Genomic DNA, 5,406 nt, shown 5'->3' with positions numbered 1-5,406 from the left:
AAAATGAGTGCAATTAAAGGGAAAAGAGTAAACAAACGCTAGAAAGGGGAGAATGAACGTCAAAAATGAACCTGGAGGCGCCGCACGGGCGTGGCAGGAAGGACGTGTGGACTTACAGCGGTTAGGGTTAAGGTTTTTGGGTGAAGAAGACAATGAATAGTGCAGTCTATTTATAGATTTTGTGGCATACGGCCAGGGAACACTCCCGTGTTCCCCAATTTTAGCCGGTGTGATTCGCAAATTTTGAATTTGGGCGCTTCTGACTTTTAGTACATGCTCGTGTTCCATGGGAGTATGGGTGCACACGGCCGTGCCGCACGATCGTGCCTGGCTTCGTTCACTTGTCCCACGCCTGTGTATGTAGGCCCACGCCCGTTTAGTTTAACAAGTTTGACCACGGTTGCTTGGCACGGGCGTGTCGAATGCCCGTGTTGATTTGACAGGTTTGGCCACGGGTTCTAGACACGGGTGTGTCGAACGCCCGTATTGTTTTGGCAGTTTCGCCCACAGCCATGTCGCACGGTCGTGGCGATTTATCGTAGCCCGTGTTCGGGAAATCTTTGCCCTGTTTTCACACGGCCCTAAGCACGCCCGTGTGCTTGGCCGTGTCTGTGTGGAAAAATCTGTATTCAAGATCTCTGTTAGTAAGTTAGGTGTTAAATACTAAAACTTAAAGGAATTAATATTGTTAGTGCTCGGGTTGCCTCCCGAGAAGCGCTTATTTATAGTCTAAGCTCGACTTACCTCTCCATTGAATGGTCATGGTGGTTCGAGGAGTTTATACTCCTCATTTCTGGTATCATTCTCATCAAAATAAGGTTTCAGACAGGTGTTGTTTACCTTAAAAGTGTCGAACTTAGGATGACTTACTTCGACTGTATCAAATGGGAAAATGCTAATTACCGTAAGAGAGATTTCTTCATTCGGTTTGGTAGTGACAATGTGAGGATCTGCGGCATGTAATAATACTTTATATCCAACCTTAAGTTGATTTGGGAAGGTATTAAGCTCGTTCTGGTGTAGTTTTGGTTTATCGTGTGTCCTCGGTTTATGCATCTGCCATTCATCTAGCTTCTCAATTTGTAGCCTTCGATCTTCATGAATAGGTCCTCTGCTACTGCTTGAGAATGACTCATGTGCTTCCTTCAGGCTCATTTCCTGCAAAGTAGGTTGTACCATATCGTCAGTTTTAGTAGAATGGTTTAGACGATCACCTTCAATTTCCGATGTGGTGCTATAATTGCGAGCTTGAAGGGTGATTATTTCGTCTCCCACACGGAGTGTGAGCTCACCTGTACCAACATCAATAATCATTTTAGCAGTTGCTAATAAGGGACGTCCCAAAATCAGAGGAGTGTTGCTATCCTTCTCTATGTCTAGAACAATGAAGTCAACGGGAAATATAAATTTATTGACTTTAACTAGCACATCTTCAATAATGCCCCTAAGGAATCTTATAGTTTTATCTGCTAATTGAATGCTCATCCTAGTCTGTTTGGGTTTCCCAAGACCTAATTGTTTCAACATTTTGTAGGGTATAACGTCAATACTGGCCCCTAAATCAGCTAATACATTATTAACATCTAAACTACCAATTAAGCAAGGAATCGTAAAACTCCCTGAATCTTTTAGTTTGTTGGGTAGTTTATTCTGGAGAATAGCTGAGCAAACTTCCGCTTATTTGCGCTTATTCTGGAGAATAGTTTGTTGGGTACTTTACATGCGAAGCCTCGTCCAACTTTCGCTTATTTGCTAAAAGCTCTTTTAAAAATTTCATTGCATTTGGCATCTACGATAGAGCTTCAATAAACGGTAAGTTAATATGTAATCTTTTTAAGAGTTTAAGGAATTTACCAAATTGTTCATCTGAGCGGTCTTTCCTTGTCGCGTTGGGGTATGGCACACGAGGTTTATATTCGACATTCACTAATTTGTTTTTATTATGACCTACCTCACCTTGACCTCTGCTTACCACAGTTTCTTGTCTCGGTTCTGGCTCAGGCTCAACGACTCCTTCTTCATCTTGAATATTAATCGCGTTGAGCTGTTCCCTTAGGTTAGGTTTAGTATTACTTGGCAAGCTACCTTGTGGTCGTTCGAATATTAGTTTGGAAAGCTGGTCTATCTAAGTTTCGAGCCTTGGATTGACATTTGTTGATTTTTAAGTGCTGTCTTAGTGTTCTGAAAATGGGTTTCTGACATCGAGATAAATTTAGATAACATCTCTTCAAGCTTCAGCTTCTTCTCTTGTTGGTAGGGTGGTTGTTAGAAGCCTGGAGGATGTTGTGGTCTTTATTTCCTTGACCGCCCCACGAGAAATTAGGATGGTTCCTCCAACCTGCATTATAAGTGTTACTATATGGGTTATTTTGAGACCTAGAGTTATTGTTACCCATATATTGAATTTGTTCCTCCTCGATGCTAGGGTTGAAGGGTTGATACTTTGTGCATGCTCTTCTTCCATTTGTTTCGTACCTCATTATTGGATGTACCTGAGTAGAACCAAGTAAACCATCAATCCTTTTATTTAGAAGTTCTACCTGGTTTGACAGCATAGTAACCGAATCGACGTTATAAACGCCTGTTGTTTTAGTTGGCTTAGTCCTCATGGCTTGCCACTGATAGTTATTCAGTGACATCTCCTCAATAAACTCATAAGCATTTTCAGGTGTTTTATTATTGATGGTTCCCCTAGTAGCTGCGTCAACCATTTGTTGAGTCGAAGGATTCAAGCCATTATGGAATGTTTGAACCTGTAGCCAAAGCGGTAACCCATGGTGAGGGCACCTTCTCAGTAAGTCCTTGTATCTCTCCCATGCATCGTAAAGAGTTTCTAAGTCCATCTACACAAACGAAGAGATATCATTACGTAATTTATCCGATTTAGTTGGCGAAAAATATTTTAGTAAAAATTTTTCGATCATTTGTTCCAAAGTAGTAATTGACCCTCGTGGTAACGAGTTCAACAACTATTTAACTTTGTTCCTCAATGAAAAGGGAAACAACCGAAGACGTATGGCATCATCAGAAACGTCATTGATTTTAAATGTATCACATAATTCCAAAAAGTTTGCTAAGTAAGTATTGGGATCTTCATCCTGAAACCATCAAACTGAATAAACTGTTGTATCATTTGAATTGTGTTAGGTTTCAGTTCAAAAGTATTTGCAGCTACATCAGGTCTAACTATGCTCGATTCAATTGCTGTTAAAGAAGGTTTAGCGTAATCATACATAGTGCGTGGAATAGGATTTTGATTAACCGCAATTGTAGAAGGTAGCTGATTGTCTTGGCTTTCAGCCATATCTTCGGTTGGGGGTTGAGGATCATCCTCTTGCTCGTTCTCTGTGTATCTTAAACTTCGCCTTATTTCTCTTTGGTTTTTGCAAACTGTGTGATCAATTTCTTCGTCAAAAAGTAGTGGTCCTGACGAGTTTCTTCTAGTCATAAACTATAAAAACCTGCCAAGAGAAAGAAAAGTAAAATAATAAATAATAAAAAATTAAATTAAATTAAATTGAAAGAAAAATAAATGGCTAAAGTAATAAAAATTGAGCGTTCCTAATATCTTAATTCCCCGGCAACGGTGCCAAAAACTTGATCGCGATTTTCGTGTGACAGGTTTTAAATAGTTTTAATGAATCGTTCTTGAAACTAACTATTATCACGATGTAGGCAATTGTTCTTATAATGAATCGTTCTTGAAACTAACTATTATCACGATCTAGGCAAGTGTACCTATCGAACAATAGTATAGTTTTAGCAAGACCAGATTGTCGAACCCAAAGGAACTAAAAGTACTAGTAATGACTGTCTTTTTATTATCTAGCCTAAGAATAAAGGGGTTTTGTTTTAACTAACTAATTATCTAAAAAAAGAATTCACAGAAAGTAGAATTTGGGGGATTACTTTTGGAAAACGATTGAATTAAGACAATACCTAAGGAAAAATCCACCTAGACTTTACTTGTTATTTTGGCTCCGAATCAGACGATTTATTCATTTAACTTGGTCCGTAGAGATCTGATAAACTGTAAATTATACATATTTTTACCCCATGTTTAATGCATTTTATGGATGATTTCTCATTAGAATTGGTGAATTAGATGCTCCTAATGCTTTAATTCCATGTTTTACACTTAAGAGAGCATAGGAGAGTGAAAGGAGCCAAAAACGAGCCAAAAAGGGACAAAATGGACCAAATCGAGAAGATGACACGGCCTAAGCCTTGCCACATGGGTAGCTCACACGACTGTGTCTTTCGAGGGTGTCGACCAAGGCTTTCACAATTCACATGGCCTGGCTATTGACCCACACGACCGGGTGCAATTTAACGGATCGAACACGGCCTGGCAATCACGTCACCGGGCCGTGGCACACGGGCGTGTCCCTGCCAAGCTCAAGTGAAGTCCAATTCTGAAAAGGCCATTTTGGAGGGCTTCTAGGCATTCCAAAGCCTATAAATACTCCCTAGAAGAGGAGAAAAAGGGGGAGATGGAGAATAGGGGGTAAGGAATTACCCCAAGGAAGCCGATTGATCCATCTCAGAAGTCAGATTCATTATCAAGACTGAAGATCTCTCAATTTCCCTTCAGGAGTTTTTGGTTTTCTTTATGTTTTGTACTCTTTATTCTTCTGAGATGTTTTCTTATTTAGTTATGAACTAAATCCCCTAAATACCTACGGGGAATGAAACCTAAGCCGAATCTTGTTATTATTTTCTGAATCGTATGATAAATATTTAACTTGTTCTTAATTATGTGTTCTTAATTCTTGTTTTGATATCTCAGGATACTGATTCAAGACATGCTCTTATTCAGAGGAGGAATAGACCCTGTCTAAGAGTACTTTTGTCATAATTAAGCGGAGTTGATTGCGCGCCTAGAAATAGGGTGACAAGATTTTGTCGGATTAGGGTGAAACCTAATAAGGGGATCTATAGATCAAGTTAATGCAACCCTAGAGTGTTAATTAGAGAAAAGTCTCGGTTATTCAATCTAGGGATTAGACGTTATTAGTCTTGAATAGGGATAATAACATAACTTAGGGATCTCTACGGAACAAGTTGAATGAATAAATCATCCGATTCGGAGCCAGAATAACAAGTAAAGTCTAGGTGGATTTTTCCTTAGGTATTGTCTCAAGTCAATCGATTTTCCCAAAAGCAATTCCCCAATTCTTTTCTCTGTGCGTTCTTAGTTTAAATAATTAGTTAATTAAAACAAACCCTTTTATTCTTAGGCTAGATAATAAAAAAATAGTTATTACTAGTACTTTTGGTTCCCTTGGGTACGATATCCCGATCTTGCCATTACTATACTATTATCCAATAGGTGCGCTTGTCTTTTCATCGTGATAATAGTTAGTCTAGATTTGATCTTCATTATAAATATTTATTACTTGTTAC

The 5,406-nt window shown here is 39.0% G+C and overlaps 1 non-coding gene across 1 annotated transcript; it reads left to right on the top strand.

Moving 5' to 3' along the window:
* The first annotated feature begins 2,769 nt into the window (after positions 1-2,769).
* On the top strand, positions 2,770-2,876 carry LOC121231019 (small nucleolar RNA R71). The gene has a single exon (XR_005929088.1). It is a non-coding gene; the product is annotated as a small nucleolar RNA R71 (small nucleolar RNA).
* The last annotated feature ends 2,530 nt before the right edge of the window (positions 2,877-5,406 follow it).

The sequence above is a fragment of the Gossypium hirsutum genome, chromosome A06, assembly GCF_007990345.1.
Source record: "Gossypium hirsutum isolate 1008001.06 chromosome A06, Gossypium_hirsutum_v2.1, whole genome shotgun sequence".
NCBI lineage: Eukaryota > Viridiplantae > Streptophyta > Magnoliopsida > Malvales > Malvaceae > Gossypium > Gossypium hirsutum.
Note: the sequence above shows the minus strand (reverse complement) of the source record. Positions and strands in the feature narration are given on the sequence as shown.